Source organism: Colias philodice, chromosome 12 (assembly GCF_061535455.1).
Source record: "Colias philodice isolate Cphi_HAF_F1 chromosome 12, ilColPhil1 Martin Lab GWU primary, whole genome shotgun sequence".
Lineage (NCBI taxonomy): Eukaryota > Metazoa > Arthropoda > Insecta > Lepidoptera > Pieridae > Colias > Colias philodice.
The window spans coordinates 9,968,016-9,989,780 of NC_143097.1; the positions used below are offsets into that span (position 1 = coordinate 9,968,016).

The 21,765-nt window shown below is 34.7% G+C and overlaps 1 long non-coding RNA gene across 1 annotated transcript in view; it reads right to left on the reverse strand.

The window, feature by feature from the left end:
* Positions 1–251: 251 nt before the first annotated feature.
* Positions 252–21,765, reverse strand: part of LOC149484244 (uncharacterized) — a 135,245-nt gene continuing 113,731 nt past the window's right edge. The window contains exons 3-5 of the long non-coding RNA XR_016316416.1: positions 21,487–21,521; positions 5,923–5,981; positions 252–1,069 (exon numbers count right to left, since the gene is read on the reverse strand). This is a non-coding gene — a long non-coding RNA (uncharacterized LOC149484244). The remainder of the gene's footprint in view (positions 1,070–5,922; positions 5,982–21,486; positions 21,522–21,765) is intronic.

Consider the following 21,765-nt stretch of genomic DNA (forward strand, 5'->3'; position numbering starts at 1 on the left):
CGGCAATTATATCATGTCGCGAATCGAAACAAACATACCATTGAATTTTTTTTATCTTGTCCTGGATTGTTGGAGTGTGTTCATTGATATTTTTAAAAGTGTTGAGTATTTTTTAGATGTAAATCTACTTTTGAAATAGAAATAAAAATACTATTCCTAGGAAAGTAATCGAATAACTAATACTTATGAAAATACTTAATTGTAAACAAGTAGGGAAGGAAAGGAAAATAAAACATACTCATAATTAAAAATAGTATTTATTCCAACTGATTCAATTATACATAAAATAATCCATTCATTACAATTCCAAATTAAAAGATTGCATAATCAATAATTTTTCGCGTAAAAAAAATTAGAATGCAACTCTGGGTATGCCATGCAGGGCTAAAACTGAGATTTAGGCGATAATCAAATTGACCTAACATCTAGTTTTATAGGCACGACGAACATTTGATCTCAGACTATAAATTGTTGAAGTAAACATTTCTTAATAAATAATGTAATTAAATTAACACAATACATTAACGAATCGACAAAGGCATGTCAGTGTAGCAGGTAGTCTAACCGCACACGAATAAAAGATAAACATTATATAAAATTAAATAATTACTCGTCATGCACACTCTCGTTGATATCGTAAAAAATAGGAGTCATGCGTTAGAATGTTTAGTGGTTGTTAGTCAAAATTCAAAACAGATAACCTTAAAACTAGAATAAAACTAAAACGCGTGAACAATAAAAGTGCTCTGACGGAAACAATGGGAATGTTGGAAACGTAAGAGAGTCAACGAAATTAAGACTAGAGGATCATTTACACTGTTTCCGCGAGAGCCTTATAACATAAAATGGCGACATTTTAACGTCTATTTTCTTCACTACAACAATTGTCCTGAGAACAAATGAAATTGCAGTAAATATCTGTCACAGTGGCAAGAGATAATATATAAAGTGTGAACTAAGTGATCAGGATGAACTGCAAGTTTCCAATCGTTCTGGTGACGTAGAAGGGGAGTGGAATATTTGTAGCGAAGATCGTAGACGTAGTTCTGCATCAGACGTCACGCAGGATCTGTAACAAACAAATATTTTCTATTAATTATACTACCACACAGTATTAGAAATGACTGGAATAAGAATCGACATATAAATAACGAATAACGCTAGCTTTAAGACCAGTTTCGCCACTTGCTAATAATGTTCTTGATAGCCCAACAAATGTTTCTGATAGCTAATACTTTTTGGCGTTTAATTTTATACATAAGTCATTCTAATTGACAGATAAACTTAACAGAACAAATCCAGAAGTTGTGAAACCGGCCATTTATCTTGTACATTATAGAAAACCTACGCGTTTTTATAAATCTATTATCAAGCTGCCAATTATACAACTGAATGAAGATTTAGAATCAACATCACAAGATGTCTTTGCAGTAATAAAAAAAGTCTACAGAATACATTTATTGTAACAAAACTACCTAAAAAGCTACATTAACATCAGAAGCCTAGCCTGTAGCTACTCCTCTATTGATCTTTCCAACAAATATTTCCATAAGCGCCACATTGCTTTTACTAGACCAGGCTACAGTGACGTTGCAAATATTTCAACCTATTGTTGGTCTATTGTCAGAACTCACTAATGGTACGTTTGGCAAACTTGCTGAAAGCGGGGTACATACTCAAAATGCACTTATGACACCGTATCGAATCTGATTATACAGTCAAGGGAGAGAGATTAATTTTTGCTCAATGACTGCGCTTAAAGCTAATAGCGTCTTCATTATGACGGTGGACAGATGTCGTGAAGTACTGCTGTGCGATTTTTTGCAATTTCTCTTTGTAAAAGTAAAGCAATGAATAATAATGCTAGAGACGTGACGAAAACTGTTTATCTTTGGATATATGTCCCAAATGATCGATAACAATCAAGATTATAGAATCTTTTGTATATAGGGCACGCACGTGACTAACATACACTACTTTTTAGTTACACGACAACTATAGAAGCGCGAAAGTAAATATAACAACTCCAACATGTGTATCACGTGGCTCATTCACATAAAGAACTACATTGACCGGAATTAGGTCATCGCTGAAATATCTATAATTTACCGTATCCCACCAACATTAACATGAGGCGACGATATCAAACGCAATCGTACAAATTTCCAACACATGCCTCACAGCTATAATATCGGCGCGAGAATTAAAAAATCACGACTACACGCATCTTCAAACAATCTATTTTCGTGATAGCAACAACGATGGGACCTACTTAATAAAACGCCAGTCTTTATCAATCCGTTTCGTCATGGCCTCGATTTCGCCCACGCCCCACCGTATCGCCGCAATTTACCCCGTTTCTTAATCCTAAAGATATTATATGACCTATCTTATCAATTAACTAAATTGCCAATGGTCCCTCGATAGGAAACCATCGTAGCGCGACCCTCGACCGACTGTCTCCTCGTACAGAATAGAGCTCCGAACTCTTTGGGTTCCCAATTGCGATCTCTGCCAAGAATGTCCCTTTCCCTAACATTTATTATGTCTGGGTTATTCGCGTCTAACCTTAGTTAATCTCGTTTTTAAATTGTATCATTCGCAGGCGTGGCATCGACATATACCTATCTATGTCGACATCTAATTATAATTGTTCCAGTAACAATGTCTGGGTGTTTAGAGAGATATTGTATAATTAATGTATTTTGAAAGTTGTTCTAGATAAGCCATGGACTTATTGGTTGATACGCCGATAAGAAAGCAAAAGCCACTGGTTTTAATCAGCGAGCTAGACCGCTATTAGAAAATTAATCTATTACAATTATTGTAAGAGATATTTGTCATGCTTTATCTGTGGCTTATGATCGTGTAAAAACATAGATCGGAATTGATAGCGTATTCAAAGTTTCTAATAGAATAATTGCAGATATGGGATCGGTCTTTCAAGGCAAACTTACTAACCATTAAAACACGGATTTTTTAAATACTATTGAAATATTATCGTATTTTTAACTCATTTTTAAAGTGTCTGAAAAATATTTTGTACGCATTACACGCATGAATTTATATAAGTCATTCTGTTATTTGAAATTTGCAAATCAATATTAGCTAAATACACAATCCTTGCCACATTTAAAATTTCCAGATAATCAAAAACTTTCACTATTTATTCATTACATAATATTAATACCTATTGTGCTACCTAAAAAGAGACAATTTAAACTCCGAAACGAATCGTTCGAAAACAATTGTTCAAATAAAAGAAGTATTATCAATTACACAGCATTACAATGTCAACAAACGAACAGACAATTTTCACATTTTTCATTAGCACTGTTGCCACGTTACGACCTGTCTTTAATTATAACAAGAATCGATTTACATAGCCCATATAAAGCATTAACGTCATTACGAAACATTTTCCTAATTGATGTATAGAATATGTTGGCCAAGTGACACAATTTCCATTGTTACGGCCGCAGCTGAGCAAATTGTTCATATACCTATGTGTTGTGACGCAACACCTGCGCACACATATGCGATCGTTTGTGCACGACGTGTGTGTGTGTGAGTTTTATATATACTTCTCAAGTTTGTCGTGTTTGTTGCTGAACTTCTTCTAAACGGCTGAACCGATTTTAATTACTTTTTTGTGCCTTCAGTTGGATTCGAAAATGATTAACATGACTAACCTAAGCGAATACGAGTAAGAGCATTTTTTTGTAAATTGTGAAACTGTCTTGGTGGTGTTTTAATAACTTACTGCGACTAACCATAAGACAGTGCGCGCACGAGCAACTTTGTCTCCGCAACTATTTTGTCTCTCCACCCATGGGCTAGTATGAAAGTGCGCGCACGTAGCGACGCAACTCCCCATACAAATTGATGGGAGAGACAAAATAGTTGCGGAGACAAAGTTGCTCGTGCGCGCTAGCTCTAAGTAGTTATGATTTTATTTGTTTTTGTTTGTTTATTTGACTTTTGGCTAAATGTTTGTCAAAATTTTCAAGGCAGGCAAGGATTTGCTTGTTCAGAGATTGTTTTAAATACGTGTCTTATGAGTTGTGAGGGTTTGAAAAAGATCAATTTCATGATATGTTTATTTTTGTCTAGATAATAATACAAGAATAGACTATTTTTTTAAATTACCTTTGACAACGCGTGCGAAGCCGCGGGTAACAGCTATATAAAGTATATAGTATATTTTCGAACCCACACCCTCTGAAGCAATATCTAATACATCACCACTGAGCTAACAGGTCAAACACAACGATTATGTAAAACGAGTGAGTTGGACATAATTGCAATTGGTCAGTGCATCGTAAAATGAACATTGAAGAAGGGTGTAATCCTTTGAGGATGCTTAAAACCTATTTACTATGTGGTTATTAGTAAGGATTAATTTAATATAGGTATTATAATAATGATTATGAATGCGTGTGTTTGTTTGTCTCTCTTTCATGTCGCAACGGATCGATTTTATGATGATGAATTTTGTTGATATAGTTAGGCGGCTAGAGAGTTGATATAGGCTATTTTTTATCGCTTTGAAATCTCATTCCCTCATTCCCATGAGAATTTCCTTTAGCTACGTAGACAAAGCCGTGGGCGGAAAGCTAGTTTGATATAATTTTTATTTATATTGTGTACTGGCATATTGTCGGAGGCCAAGACTCACTTTGGGTCCCTGCGCCACTCTAGTAAGTAAGTAAGTAAGTAAGTACTGGCATACCTATACCTACTTTTAGTAAAAGCATTGGAAAGAAGGAACGAGATATATTTAAATATATTGGAATACATTTGAATTCTTATCATGTACTCTCCCGTAAAGCCCTAACACAACTAACCCAATTTTTATTCCTGTGATCATTTAATATGATTTATAAATCGTTATTAACTTTTTTTTGCTATTACTTTCACGAATAAAATAATTTTAACACATATCTACATATTTTGAAATATTTTTCAAAATTCACTAGAGAAATGTGAGTTCACTTTTAAACGCGAATGCCGAATATACATACCTACATACTTATATCTCAAAAAAATATATAACATACTATTTAGGTCAAACTACGACATAAAATCGACACTTGTATCGTGCAAATACAATTATATGAACTTCACGACATCGTATACAGGCGCCTACATTTATAAACAAACCGTTTTGGAAAACTTCCATGCTTAAAAATCAATTCACAATTCGCTAATGCACTTAGGATACGACCACAGACACGACACAAGCGACAGCGGGTAAATAAAAATACTTAAACTAATTAACATTAAGTAAAAACATGTTAAATGTTAATTGCAATGTATCTTATACAAATGTCGCCGTCATCTGGTGGAATCTGCTATTTGAATAATATAATATATGTAATAGAATTCATTTATTCGCAGTAAAAATCAAATACATAAATAACATACACAAGTAAAATAACAGTTTACCACGACTCAGCATATGGTTAAAAGTTAAAACAATGACTAAAACAGGCCAGTATTTTCATCGCTGTTTTTCAGCCATAGCGTGATTTGATTGATTGACTAGCGCGTTCATTGAATGACTAAAGGACATTAAATCGCTACATGCGTGAACACAACCTTAACAGTATGGGAACCGGCAACGTGACCGCGCAATGAAATTTATTTTTCCTCACTTTTGGCATGTAGATTTCACGGTACCGATAACAGCGGGTACCTTAATTGTTTGATAAAACGTTAATTTCATTTACAAAAACTTTAAATGCATACAAATTGGGACACGTCACTGTGCCGATAGGAGCGATTAAATATTCTTGTTTTAAAAAAATTGCAGTGAAAAAAAAGACATAAAAACTACATTTGGATACATTACTACAATTAATTTAAAGATAGTAAGTAGGTTCTTTTTACAAAAGTAATTACAGTTTAATAATATCTCACCATTGCTGAAAGTGGTAGTGTACTGGTGACGCTCTAGTTGATACCGAGATAGTAAATATCTGAAACAATAAAAAAGGAATATTTAGTAAAAAATTAAGTACAACATATTGGAAGTACCAACACTGGATCCAATATAAATCAAGAGCCTAAAATACATTTTATAGCGACCTTACATCACACAACTATTGTACGCAAAAGCAGCGTCAGCAAAGTCCATATTAAAAAAGCAATTTGAAAAAATTCCCATCGCACACACACAGACACACAGACACTCGCAAATACTTCGAGATGGCTGCCTTCTGTCTGGAACTAAAAATATGTTAAAATCGCGAGAGAAAATCAATAATAACCCCGCCCGTGCACACATAGACGGTAGCCATTCATCAAACGCAGCACGCACACACGCGCGCCAACTGCATTGCATCACACCATTCACTACAGTACTACGGATAGTACGGCAGAGTACTATAAATGGTTGCGTTTTCCGACCTATATAGACTGCCTGGGCGTGGCTGCAATCTCGACTCTATAGCTTAGGTACTACAGTGCAAGTGGCTTGGCAGAGATTATGCAATGTAAATTCGTTTCAATGCAGCAGAGTTTCAGTCGGTTTTCGCTTTGCCGCGGATATGGGACGCCGTCCGCTCTGAGAAGTCTACCGCGACAGACGGCTCTATTTATAGATAATGGCGATTAAGTTTAATGCAGTCATGTAGGCTATCGATTGTGATGCACCAGGCTGTACCGTTCGGAATGAAGTTGGGCTGCATTCCTCAACTTTGATTGGATATTTGCGCAATCTGGCGTCATTGTGACGGTTGTACTCGACAGTATATTTGCAAAGTTTTAGACGTACTGATTGCGATAAAACTGCAACGTACGTGTTTGTACTTAACAAACATGTAACATCACTTTTTGACAATTTCCTTATTAAGATAAACGATAAGTACTTCGTTATATGTTAAAATAATATAGGTACTTATTGTACTGTTTTCATTAAAACTTTATACACCTCCACGCCATAAACATCATCCGCGCCATTTTGTCTCCCATCAAAACGCAGCTATAAAATAATCAATATAGTTATCTTTTCAAATAAAACATTTGCGAATTTATGTCGCCATGAAACCCGGGGAATAAAACAAGACGATTTTATGTGTATACAATATACATATTAACACACATGACTCCGTTTTCATTTGACTAAAAGCGTCTGCGTAGATTAGTACCTAAATTGGCACTCAATCACATTTTAACATTTAATACTGTACATTAGATTAATAAAAACATAAATAGACATATTTGGTACATGTTTTAATATTCTGTTCTGTAATAAATAAATCTCATAAAGATCCACAAAGTTTGTTAGAATAATTAAAGACTCTTGCGTTAAAAATCTTCTAAATAAATTTCTCAAGATAGAAACTAACAAGACCTTTAAACTACATGACCATATAAAAATAGTTACTACAGTATCTAGCCAACAATAATTAAGAGTCAAGTTTAACCACAAGACAGTTATGACACTAATAAATTCCAAGATGTCACAGTACATCATCTTACCCAACTGTGAGTTTTATCAGATACGGCTTATCAGTCACATGTTTAATTAAAGCTTGTAGTTCATTGGGCGCCACTCGCACGTGTGCTATCTTGTGATATACGAAAATACTGCGGCTTTTAATGCGATTGTATCTAGGAGGAAGTTTGTTGATTATAGATTACTTGGAGTTATATTTAAGTAGCTTACCGCCCGCGACTACGCCCGCTTTGTCTAAAACTTAATAAATTATATACTGAAACCTTCCTCTTGAATCACTCTATCTATTAAAAAAAACCGCATCAAAATCTGTTGCGTAGTTTTAAAGATTTAAGCATACATAGGGACATAGGGACAGAGAAAGCGACTTTGTTTTAGACTATGTAGTGATATATCGACAGTACATTCACCCCCACAAAAACTTCCAAAATGCCCTCTATCGGTTTAGGTTATACTAGCGGTCCGCCCCGGCTTCGCCCGTGGTACATATTTCGCAATAAAAGGTAGCCTATGTTCTTTCTCAGGGTCTAAAGATTGTCTGTGCCAAATTTCATCAAAATCGGTCCAGTAGTTTATGCGTGAAAACCATAAATACATACATACAAACCTTTCCTCTTTATAATATTAGTATAGATATATCGCAACAATGTGATCGTTAAATTCAATTCTCGGTAGCACATTTAAAATCGCAAGCGCCGGGTTCCTGTTACGGCAGCTATTAACATTAACCCTGTGGTTATGCAGTTAGGGACTACACACATTTAAACGTATTAGAACTTTACCACGACAAGGTAACAACTACCGAATAAATTGTAAGTAACATTACTGAGCTTAAAGCAACACAAACTGATGAATAAGATGTGTAACAACACTCTATTCAGAATGCATAAATGTTATACGCAAAATTTGCGTTAAATCAAGGCTTGAGATTGATAAGATTTGAAATCTCTTAAATGCATGGAAGCGTTATAATTGTCTCATCCATTATTATCAATCTAAAGCAAAGTTGATGGATTGATTTATCAACACAACGTCGAAAGCGTGAATTTTGCAAATCATCCCTTTAAGAATGAAACGGTAACATGACTCAGGCCTATGCGTACTTTAGTGAGAAGACGATTTTCAAACCAATCCTTTTATGACTGAAAAAAATAATGTCTTAATTTTACACATGATCTAAGAATCGTCAAAAGTGTGTAAAATATTCCTAACAATCATATTCACACACCAATCGGCACCAATTCTTATTCCATATGCAGAACGCAAATCAATTACATATCAAACCAAATCTCGAACTCTCGATTTATTCAATTAGACTTCTTCTAGAAGCACTTTTAAATCATTATAACGTATTTTACCATTTACCACCGTTTCGGTAAGCAGTTTAGACAGTTTCTAGAGCGAAGAACCGACAATAAACTCTGTAGCTCTTTTAAAATCGTGTCAACTTTCTTCCACTATTTCCCTCATAAGTTTTCTTACAATCCAAATCCGCACGACTACGTACTGACAAACGTCACGAGCCCCCCCGTGTCACGCAGAATAATCGCAATAATGTGCCAACATAATCACAGTGTATCATAGTCCATTCATAATAGCGTTGACACAAATGCAGTACAAGTTACAACCTTAACATACAATGTGTTACAATGTTGATCATTTTAGTTTTTCGTTTGTGGGGAGATTGTTCGATGGACGCGATTAACTTTTACGATTGTGGCGCATAATTAAATGCGAGGTATCGTGTGACATTTAATACAAGCCTGTGTCTTATTATTTTATGGGTTTAGAAATCAATTTTGTTTTAAGTGCCCGTCCGAGATTTTTTCGCGCTCCATTACTATTCATTTACACATTTCACCACTTTACAACCTTTGATATCTCAAGAACGCATCTTATTTTCTTCTCCAGGCAGTAATATATCTCTTAACTCAAATTCACCTACCTATACAATAATTAATACTACCTATAATAAAATAATAATTCTACCTACATACAATAATTAAACGAAAACTGTCCGATGCCAATACACGGATTTTTCATAAACTTTATCTCTCCTTGCATAATGCAATTTCAATTTTCACTGCACATTGCAAGTGACAAAAAACAACATTGTTTACAAACACAGGAATGACGCATCGCAATCATTAAGTGCCCAAACTTTACAACCAAACAAATTTACAACAACTAAATTCTCAAAGGAAAGTTTCACATCTTATAAAACACCAACCAACCAGTTTCATACATTTATTACTTTATTACTTTTCGTTTTGCATTCCTTGTTTAACGACTTGCATTTAATACAGGCGGCCAGAAACGCGGCGTAATAAAAAATATTAATAATTTTGCAATCTTTATTAGAGTTTGAACATTAAAAGTGTGCAAATTATTTTTTTTACAATACAAGCTACCAATATCGTGTTGTAATGTAGCGAACTTATTGAGACATAAAAGGTTATTGTATCTTTGTTTAATTAAAAATAATTAAAGTGTCATAAATTGGATTGCTTTTTGGTATATAAAACGAAAACCTGTTAATAAATAAACATATAAAAAATAAAATTACCACTGTGAAGAAGATACTCATGAATTACATATATTGATACTAGCTGTGCTCCGCGGTTTCACCTCCGCTCCTGTTGGTCTTAGTGAGATGATATATAATATAGCCAATAAGCCTTCCTCGATAAATGGGCTATCTAACACCGAAATAATTTTTCCAATCGAAATCTCGGTTCCTGAGATTAGCGCGTTCAAACAAACAAACTCTTCAGCTTTATAATATTAGTATATATCTATACTATAGATAGATAGAACTAAAAAGAAGAATTATTTCACAAAATTTATACACGGCGTATATTTTAAGGAATCTTCACAGATGCTAAATTATACTTCAAAACGTAATGATCAAACAGATAATTAAAGTAACGTAGGTATGATTGCGAATAAGATCAATACATTATTGCAGTCTCCGGTGCCTCGCATGCTTTCACTGCTGAACTCAATCCTCAATTCTGCACCAGTATATGATTTGTTTGTGTCAGGGATGGGAATGATAGGTGAAGAATGTAAGAGGTACCTAGAACTAAGAACATAGTGATAAGTTTAGAATTAAGTTTAATATATGTATGGTTTGGCGTATGCCGTAAATAAATAAATTAATTAATTAATTAATTAATTATATTTCAAGACGGTTTTCCCAAATGCATCACGTTGAATCTAATAATAAATTCATCTTTAGTACCGGTAATACGGTATATTGATTTATTCGAACAAAACATTCGGACTCATTGTTAGCCAAAACTTATATCTCACTAATATCTGACCGTGTATGCCGAGCACACATGTCACAGTGAAACTAATTTAGCAAGATTCAAAGTTACCAAAATCGTCGCCTCACTCCACGACGTGACGGTATTGCCATGACGCGAACTTGAAATTTTACTCTCAACGTGCCTAAAGAAGTTACACTTCAAACGTTATAGTTTTTCGCACTAATATCCAAATAATAAATATATGTATAAAAAAAAACAACTGCTATTTTTTATATGATTTAATTTCATTCGTCATTAATTACATCTGCATCATACGTAATGAATTTCCACGTCTTCAATCAAAACTGTCATCTTGACAACTCCGCAGTGGTCTCAAAGATAAATCTCTTCTTCAACTCAATGGCGAACCACTTAGGGCTCTTGTATGTTAGGGTGAAACATCTAACGTGTCATTTGGAGAAATGCCTAGTTGGGCTAGATAGCATTTCTTTTGTGAAACGACCAGATTTTTAGAGAATCTGACGAAAATGGACACTGAAATATCAAGCCTAATGGAATGTTTGTTGTATGCTTTTTTTGAATAGGGTACTAAACGCTAAAGCGTAAGATTAGGAGTAATAAATAAATAAATAAATAATTTAAAAGACAAATCAAAAACTACAACAAAAATGATAAGTACCACCGCAGTCTTGGTAACAAAACCTACTAATAATACTTATAAATTGCTACCATCACACTATACATTGAACACTATCTACTACTCCTATCCTTATAGCAACCAAAAAATACTTCCATACAAAACCCGCGATGTATATAAATACATTAATATAAATATCATTGAAACGCTATCATTCGATCAGCAACTGGTAACGGTTTAAGTAAAGGATCTCACGACTTGGTTTAATGTCGGTATTTCCCTCATGGGCGCCATTTTTTTGCTTCATCTAAGCGCCAGTCATTACTATAACAATACTAGAATTCTACTCGTGTATTCCCTCTTATTGTAACTGGATAAAAAACTGTGTACGTAGGTAGGTACTCAGGATGCGACTTCGTTTACATTGGAATCAAATTACTAAATTTATAAGATGCTGTAAAAAGAACTCGAAATCAAATCGATCTCGACTTCTTAAATTTTTAAAACATGAAGGCTTTTTTTCTATTTCCATCACGCACACATTATTTAATTTTACAAACTGAATTTTGTATGCCGTAATTATATGCTAAGTCCTATCTATGTTCGGCAACAATTACTAAAGTACTTACCTAAGCTACGTCACAAACACTCATATTTTTAAATAATTTATAAAATTATCACTTATAATACCACAAGAGCTTCAAAATTATCGGGTATTTTCCGATAGGTTCGTTGCAAACAAATGAAGGAGTCAAGGAGAAAAACTGAAAATTTTGAAGCTCGTGTGGTATTCGGGGGATTATTTTTCCGTCCCAAATGTCGGCCAATAATTTCACAATTGAATTCAACCTGTCAGTTTGACGTCAACGACCAGAGAAAATTTTCAAAAAATTATCAGTATAATAACCATGTAGGTTGTACCACGTGACGTCGAATGGTGCAATTCTATTGGTCGATATTTGGGTCGGAAAAATAATCATACAAATTTCTCTAACCTGTCAAACTCCAAAATCCATAAAGATTTGACACTATTAGCAAAACGTTAACCTGCTGATAGTCGCTACAAAGCCGTTCACAGTCAAAATTGATCACAGCATAACCTGACTACCATAATAAAACGAATCCATCCAAACCGAACCACCCCCAATTCATTTTCAACCTTAATACCCAGACCATAAGGTTCAAAATAGCTCGTCAGTGTAAGAGTCGTGATTTACGTCCCCTGCAGAGTTCCCATAGACTACAATTTATATAAAACCTCAATATCATTAGTTTCGTTGCAATAAGAACAAGCCTGGCACAATCCCGCGGCTTTTGACCACGTCCTGTATCCACGGAATATAATAAATAAATAAATAAGAGCTGAAACGTTCCGAATCAATTTGAAATGAACAAAAAAGAAACAAAACCATCTGTATTGCTGCTGTTTATATAGTAACAAAAGTATAATCTGGACATGATTGATATAAATGTTAAATAAACTTAAATTGATTGATAAACTATGACAGCATCCATATTGACCGTTTAGATTTTTCATACTAATTTTTATGCTTTATAATGATGAATTAAATAACAAAAAGACAATATGGCAAATCTAAGATTAAATAGAACAATACATTATAAAAACAACCAATACTGCCAACATATATCTCCATCGCCACTCAATAAACGACAGATTATCAAAACGTATCATTAACCCTATAGTAACCAATGTCAACCAGAACAAAATTCCCACATCAAAAACTCCATACAAAAAAAGGTCTAATCCTACCTCCTTATGCAACAAAGAATCGATGTAACCCTCTCAATTTAAATCGATATAAAATCGGATATCCGGCATCATCGTCCCACGCCCACAACATCACTATTAATATAATCTGTATCCAACCACGTGCGTCGGAAACCAATTGTATCCACTATGCAATTGCAATCCTTCCCAGAATCGATATTTCTACCTGAACTTGCGTAACTTCTTTTGATCGTTCCAAAAACTTCACTGTATATTTTTGGGAAAAAAACCTTTTATCACACGCTATAAGCTCTGGTTCCGTAGATATATCGTGTGTACACTTTGATTGATTTGCATAAAGGGTTTTTATAATATATTCAAACTGTTTTATGGTTCCCATACATTCTCTCGAACATATCTTGGTTGACCTTTACACTCCATAAAGATTCCTATCATCATGTCTTTGTGTGAATAAATTAAACATTGAAAAACGTACCTACGCTTACCATTATCAGGTACATCCCAAAATTCCTAGAAAATTGACCTGTACAGAAGAAAGCCCAGAAATAGAAAGCTTTGTTCAAAAAACCTATTCATCAAGGGATCTCCAAATAACTTGGCGCAGTTGTCAAAGCATCGCACAAATCAAACTCGATAGTGGTCAGATAACTTGACAATAGCATTTCCGATCCTAAAAAAACATTGTCCGATAACAATACTTATCGGGACCTTAGCTACGGATTTTGATGTATTAGGTGTGAAATAGTTGACGGTTCTTAAAGCATTTTAAACTAGAACATTATAATATGATAGATACATGATATAGGCAGAAGAATAAGCCTCAATTGGCAATAATACAGGTAGGTAAACTTGTGAAAAACTTTATGCGATATTCCAAAACTAATTTAATCGAGCAGCTTCGTACAACGTGTCCCGACATACATGACCGTTTATTGTATTCCACAAAAAGGGTAATTGAATCTCGTAAAAATAATATACAGCAATCAGTATAACGGCATCACAACGAAAGTTGGTAACAACCAAAGAATCCGAACCGTTCGAAGCACGAAGGATAAATTGTTTCTCTTATTGAGATATCGCCACATCGGTGAGCGGGGACAAAAAGCACAAACAGTATTGAAGAAAGCCGATATATGTTTAAGCGAACGGGTTCTATCGAGACTTTCACACGGACATGTGTAGCGCGAGGCGGATGTCGTCGCGATTACGGCCTGTTATTATTGCTGTATTGTGCGACCAAATTGCGGAGCGTCTCGGCTTCCCATCCGGCCCGCGCTCGCGCACCAATCTTGACCTTAACCGAATTGGCAATGATGCTAAGTTCGATTGCGATCGGCCAGACGCAGCGGCGGAGTCACCTGCCTTGACAAAAGAGTTTCACCGCAGGCACCTGCCCAAGCTCCTGATTTATGACTGCGCTGCAGAGAAAAGCGCCTTTCTACACAAAAGCTTGAACTAGTTTCGAGCGCATCGCAAACAGTTTTCGCAGAGAATACCATTGAATTCGCAATAAACTTATGAATTACTGCACATTGAATGGCCGCATTACAATGCAGTTTTGTCACAGAACTGTATGCATGTATGTATCGGTGCCCATGTAATCGATTAGCTCGCCATTCAAAGCAATGTTTTTCAGTAACGAGCTACAAAGGTTTACTATCAGCATTCTATGCCAAGTCGTAAAAATGGTATCATATAATTCCTTACATATTTAGATCACATTTACAAACATATGTGCGCATAGATGATAAAAATAGCTTAATGTACACTAAATACTCGGAAAGATATGAACTACTCATATAAAGTACATATTTAAGTAGGTTATCATCTTAACTATGTTTTGGATCGTTTGTTTTCGTCGGCGGCAATAAAAGGACAGGAAGGTCATTTAACGTAAAATTACTATTATCCTATACATAAATGAAGTGATAGATACTTCCAAAAATGAGTCTACTTTTACACATAATACTTTCTCATAAAATAAGAATTTTAATCAAAATATTTCCGAAAATGTATTGTGCGAAGCTACAAATATTTTAGTCACATCGAACATATTCAATACAAAAAACTCCAATCAATCGCATTATAAACACAACAACCGAACAACACACAGTACTTAAAACCAATTAATCATTAACATTAGCATTTGAATGGGCTGTAAAGTACTAGGCTCTCATGAATAAGCGGTGACCCTGTTCGCAGAGGCCGGTTCCCGCCGGTCCATTGATGAGACCAGACGTGACGTCACACCTCAGTACTCTGCAGCCGACGGGACTGTTTAGTCTTGATCGTTTAATTATGCCGTGCTAATTGGCGCAGGTTCTCAGTTTACGCGGTAACATTAGCTGTCTCCTGCAGTTGTAGTACAGTTATGTTCGGCTTACCTACAGAATCTGACATTCCTTTTTCGGTGCGTAATTGTGTTGGCTATGTTGGCAAATGGCGTACGCATTATTTAAATTAGGTATGTTCGTACTAAGTATGTATAGTACTAGCTTACAATGAGAATAATATTGTATAATCTATTTGAATGAAAGATGGTAAAATAAACCAGTTAAATAATTCACTTTGCTCGCCAAATACCTGTTCAATATGTATATTGCATGCTATGTAGGTGCTTCATCGAATAATATCATCGAATAATAGAACTCATAAAAAATAATACGTATTACTAATACCGAATACTATTTGAAATACATAATATTATAGCTAAATTTCAGTTTGCGTCACCTTTTATCTTCTTTGCCTTACCAATAAAAATTTAAGTACATATTTGGAAATTGAAGTTTTATTCATTCACACACAAACCGACCATCACTTCAAGTGTCCAGTCCCCGTACAATCTAGTGCTTTTTTTAATTCCTACAATACCTACATAATACCTAGTACTTGCGTCCATAACCTACCCCACTCGGCTAGCGTGCAGCCGGCGCCCGGCCCGGTCGGCAGATGTAGCGAAACAACATTGCATATCTATAAACTGAAACATTTGTTCATTCAACTTGTCTTGGAAGCGATTTTAATACGCGAAAAAACAGTACCTATAAATTATAATATCTGTGTCTCTTTCAGTAAGTAGAGAACTTTCTACAGAGAACAGCCAGTAAGAATAGCTGTTGTAGATGCCTCTTTTAAAATCATGTCAATGTTACAAAAAATTTTAAAACAAAAATGATCACGATGCCAGAGAACTCTCCTGTTAAAATCAACATTATGTTGGGCCCACGCCCCACACGGCACAATTGCACAAATGGCTTGCGCAAATATATTGGCGATGTATGACTGTATAGCGTTCACAGTCCCCAATAAACACCGTGGGTATCTAGCGCTTTACAACAGAATTCCTCATAATATTAAAAAGTTTAGTAAGTAGTTCTAAATTTAAAACTTATATAAAAAAATGTACTAGTTCAGAGAGCCTATTACAGTATTAAGGAATATATGGACGATAAAAACCCATGGAGGGTTGTCGCGTAAAAACCACAGGACAGTTCTTTGGCATATCACTATAAATTATGATGTTACATATGTAATTTGTTAAATTAAATTGTAAAACTGACATGATTAAAAAGAGCAACTATGGAGTTTCTTGCCGATTCTTCTCCGTAGATACTGCTTTCCGAATCGGTGGTAAATGTTAAAAATATGTACCTATGACGTTTCAAAAGTGCTTCTAGAAGAAGTCTAATTGAATAAATAAATGTTTGAGTTTGAGTTTATTACGATTCCCATAATAACTAGTACTTACGTCCATAACCTACCCCACTGGGCCGCTTGCAGCCGCCGTCCGGCTTCGCCGGTCGGCAGATGTATCAAAACAACTTTGCATCTACATATATAACCAACTTTTATTAAATCCACACGGTACAACAGCGCAATATGTTTGCGCAAATCAATTGGCAATCTGACGGCATAGCGTTGGGACTTGGGTGATGTCGGATGTATAAGTATTGTCGTAGTGTATGGTTAGATAACTACAAGGTTAGTAACATATCCTTCACGAATTATAGTATGTTAAGTATGTTCCTACCTAGTAAGTTAGGTACTGAAAACGTTTTCTTCTGTAAAGCACTATCGAGTTTTAAATTTGCATGTAAAGGTATATGTATAAGAAACTATTGCACTAAAATAATTTTACGAATCCTTCTCCCATTCATTCTATTAAGAATATCAGTGACTTAGTGATAATTACAAAGCATCAATGGGAGATTGCTCAATTATAAAACGTATGCAATCATCACCTTATAAGCACATAAGGTCGTCTATAGTAATAACCTATGATTTAACGAATCCACAGCCTCAAGCCTGTGTGAACAATTGCACAAAAGCCGGTTATCGTGTAGACCGGGCATAATAAACATTTAATGGGCACATTAAAATCGCACTGTGCACATATAGTTTATAGGTAAGTGAAACGTTACACCCGTTTTTACCAACCCCTTGAAGTAAGGGGATTCTTTGAGTGCGTTTTATGGGCCACATACTGGAATAAAGGCATCATGCGTGCTATTATATTTTTATAGTTATATCCATATCGTTTCTTATTTTGATATAATGTGATAAACCACTTGAAGAATTTCAATGATGTTTCTTACACGAAAATCGTGAATGAATAAGGATACTAGTGAACCAGAATTATTTTAGGATAAGTATTAACGATTGAGTTAAATTAACAAAATAAAATTATAATAAGATTCTATTTATAATATCTACTACCATAAAAAGCAATGTTTTCTAGATATGACATTATTCTCTATTATTGATTAATCTTTTCTATATATTTGACTATTACCTACCCGACTAAATTGGAAAGTCAACAAAGTGCCAAGAATAATAACTCTATACCCGCTTTACCAGTCTTTCCATCATATTAAATGCTAAGGTAAAAGTTTAGAGCGAGGCCTTATATGCACCGCACTTTCATATGAGCTTTCCTCATTAAAGATACATTGTATTTCAACTAGAATGCGCACGTTTATATCGAGGCTAAACTGAATTTAACAATCGATTCATATTTAGGCTAGAGGATACATATATTTTCATAGCAGTAAAGAAATATCAAATAATTTATTAGACACAATATGCGCAAATGTGCGGCACATTTGCTTTATGCCTTTTACTACACTTGTCTAATCATATTTTTTAAAGAACCTGCAGTGGCTCAATACTTATACTTACTTAGTAGTAGGTTTTTACATAGATATTTTTACATATCGTTTTCAGACCTTTAAAAAATAAATAATACCAGTACGAGAACAATAATCCCTTAGGTTTTTGTGAATATAAATAACCTACTTATAGCAATACTGATGCCCATATGAACTTACGTAGTGCTAAGTGACCGTGATTAAAATTAAAAGCTTAAACATATAAAAAGTTTTAATTTTGCAACACATCCATCACCGTTTACGAGTTGCAGCTGCAGCTGGTGAAATCATTGCATCATTGTTAAATAGTGTATACACGGTACTGCAAGCATGACATGCGTTTACGTGAATTGTCATGCTGTATGAATAACCAAAAATTCTATTTTTTCCTTTTTTAATACAGTTCGTGTCCAACTTGAGTATACCTAGTGCGTGATATACTCTAAGTTATTGCATGACATGCACCGATCCAAACGTGAAACGACCATACTGCATGCATAACTTGCATGAAAGAAAATAAATAACTTCATCAATCAGCTACCAGCACGTAATTTGCATGTCATTCATTTCAATCATTAAATTAAATGATAATTCATGCATGCATGTTATGCTGCATTACCGTCTAGGTGCTACATTACAACGCCAATAAAGTTAATCAAGGCAGAGTAAATGTCACAGAGAGGTAACTTTTTAATACAACTCGTCTGTTGCACGCTATAATGAATATCCGCTGTCCGCTTTTACTAAATATCCATACTTGTAAAAAATTGTACAGGCCAATTTATAAGTGAAATTTTAAAGTGTACTGTGATTATATTGGCCTTTAAAATATGGTGATACAAGCCGTCCCAACCGAGCTCTACTAATCTATTTTACTTTTATGGTTTACTGTAAGACATAATTTATTAAAATTTTTAATGAAATTACAGAATTTTCGTTATGGGCGAAAACCAGAATATTCATCCAGGATTATTCAGGATCAATTTGATGAACTTACTACATTTCAAATCAAATATTACTTCGTTTTGTTTAATGTTATGACTTCAAAAGTAGTTTCAACTTTTACTGTAGAAGGTGGCTCCAACTGCAGTAAAATTAATGCTGAAACTTAGTCACCTAGTAAGTTTAACATCATATTTCTTTTTGTCAATGTCATATGAAACATACATCTATGTATTTATATTTCTCATACTACCATAATATACGGCCCACAAGTATCCAGTGTTTAGTTGTTCAATGCAGCATAATTTTTGATTCTATCGCTTCGCCGCCCGCATTACCAAATGAAATAATCACCGACCCCCATTTATAGTATTTAAATCATAAATGACGTAGCGTATTGTTTCGTTTATACGAAATGGGGTTTATCAATGAACCAGGGCGGATATGACTCAGCTTTCGGGGTTTGTTCGCGATTATTTTGACCGTGTGACGTCATAGGGAACTTTTATTAGCCATACTCCATCCCCGAAGTCGTTGGAACAATTTGACTCATCTAATTTTTGTGTAAAGGTTGTATACTGTGACGATTTGTAGAATCCCTTTCGTGAAGGGTGACAGAAAAGATCTAATGACAAATTAATAGCTTTGTCGTTCAATCTTCGAAACAGTTGGATAAATAATGACGGACATTTCAGATAAGGGTGTAAGAAATTATTAAAAGCAGGTAAGTACTTAATAGAGATTGATTAATTTAGGTGTTATTTTATAAATTTTGATGTGCACAAACTTTCACCATCTGTCGACTACCAATTGTCTAAATTTTATTGAGTTTTGTGCTTGCAAACATATTTAAAAAACACTTGTACCACCGATGACCTTAATAGCATCTCTGCGTATAACTAGCATATAAACAGAATACGCTCCCATCCATCACACTACTCCTAACAACAAAACAACAACATACACGTCCACAAAAACCATCCACACGCACTACGAATTACCTCCAACACACTTCCATACCTACATAGTTGTTACTCAAAAAGATCGGTCACTTCCCGAAGCGGCAAAAAGCTGATGGCTTTTTAATTTATGTGGGACTCCGGGACACGAAAAAAAGAGGCAATAAAATGTGTCTAACGGTGATTGAGACAGGTTGCACAAAAACCAACGGGTTTGAGCCGTTCGCAGGCTTTATTTATAGGGCCAAGGACTAGCTCCAGATGCTTGGACTTATTTTGATGTGATTCGAGGTTTGCATATGTAGTGGTGTTTCGTAATGACGCGTTGCTGTTATAGATATAGTGTATAGCTGTGCTTGATGACCCAGTGAACTTTGTAACACTTAGAATTATGTATGTGTGATATTTTCTTAAGATTCCAATATTATCCTTTAATTTTACAAACAAACAGAAAAATACAATAAACTATTTTGTATTAGGAACCTACTTACCTATGTTATTATACGTGTTGTGAAAGATTTTCTCAAAGGCATTTACTAGACTTACATATACCACAGATTGTAAAATCATTTTTAGAATACTGACTAAAACACTGATATTTATTTATATTCATACTAGCTTTCCGCCCGCGGCTTCGCCCGCGTTTTCAAAGAAAAACCCGTTCCCGTAGGATTTCCAGGATAAAACCTATCCTATGTCCTTTCTCGGGTAACAAAATATCTATATACCAAATTTCATGCAAATTGGTTCAGTAGTTAAGGCGTGATTGAGTAACAGACAGACAGACAGAGTTACTTTCGCATTTATAATATTAGTATGGATTTAAAATATTAATACTATTCAAACGTTCTATAGGTAATCATCTTCGTCACATCTATTGTCTCCTACAGAGATATACACTCTGACGCAAAAGGTATCTAATTAACTACGCTAATACTCAATCAACATACATATTAAGCGTCCATCTCATTACCATTAAAACTATTATTAATACCTATAAAATTAAAATGTATGTTTGTACATAAATCTGAACATTGAACCGATTACGATACTACTTTCACTTATAGAAACTAAGTGTATCATACTTTATAATGATACAGGAATCGTGGGACTCATTCAGAGTACATAAAAATAATGTGACATGGCGTGTAACTATTTATTTTATCTCTCTGTATCGTAGGTCACTAAGGAAGCGAGGTTATCCCCGACCATTCGGCTGATAAGAGCCCGCTACAACTGATTAAAACAGTTAAATATCTATGAAGTGAATCGAGTACGTTCTAAACGAAATTTATTATTATGGGAATTACTTACTTGGTATTCCGTGGGTATGTTACGGTGCCTTTTATCTGAAATGAAAATTAATCATTAAAACACGGCTATTTATATTAATTTAGACACACTAATTACAAACAAGAGATTTTAAAAGGTTTCCCATCGTTTAGAACACACACTTTGTATCTAAAGATTACTAAAACATTTAATAGAGCTTCTCGAAGAAGTCTAATTGAATAAATAAATGTCTGAGCTTGAATATAATATTTAATCATTAAAATATTTCATACTAGCTTTCCGCCTGCGGCTTCGCCCGCG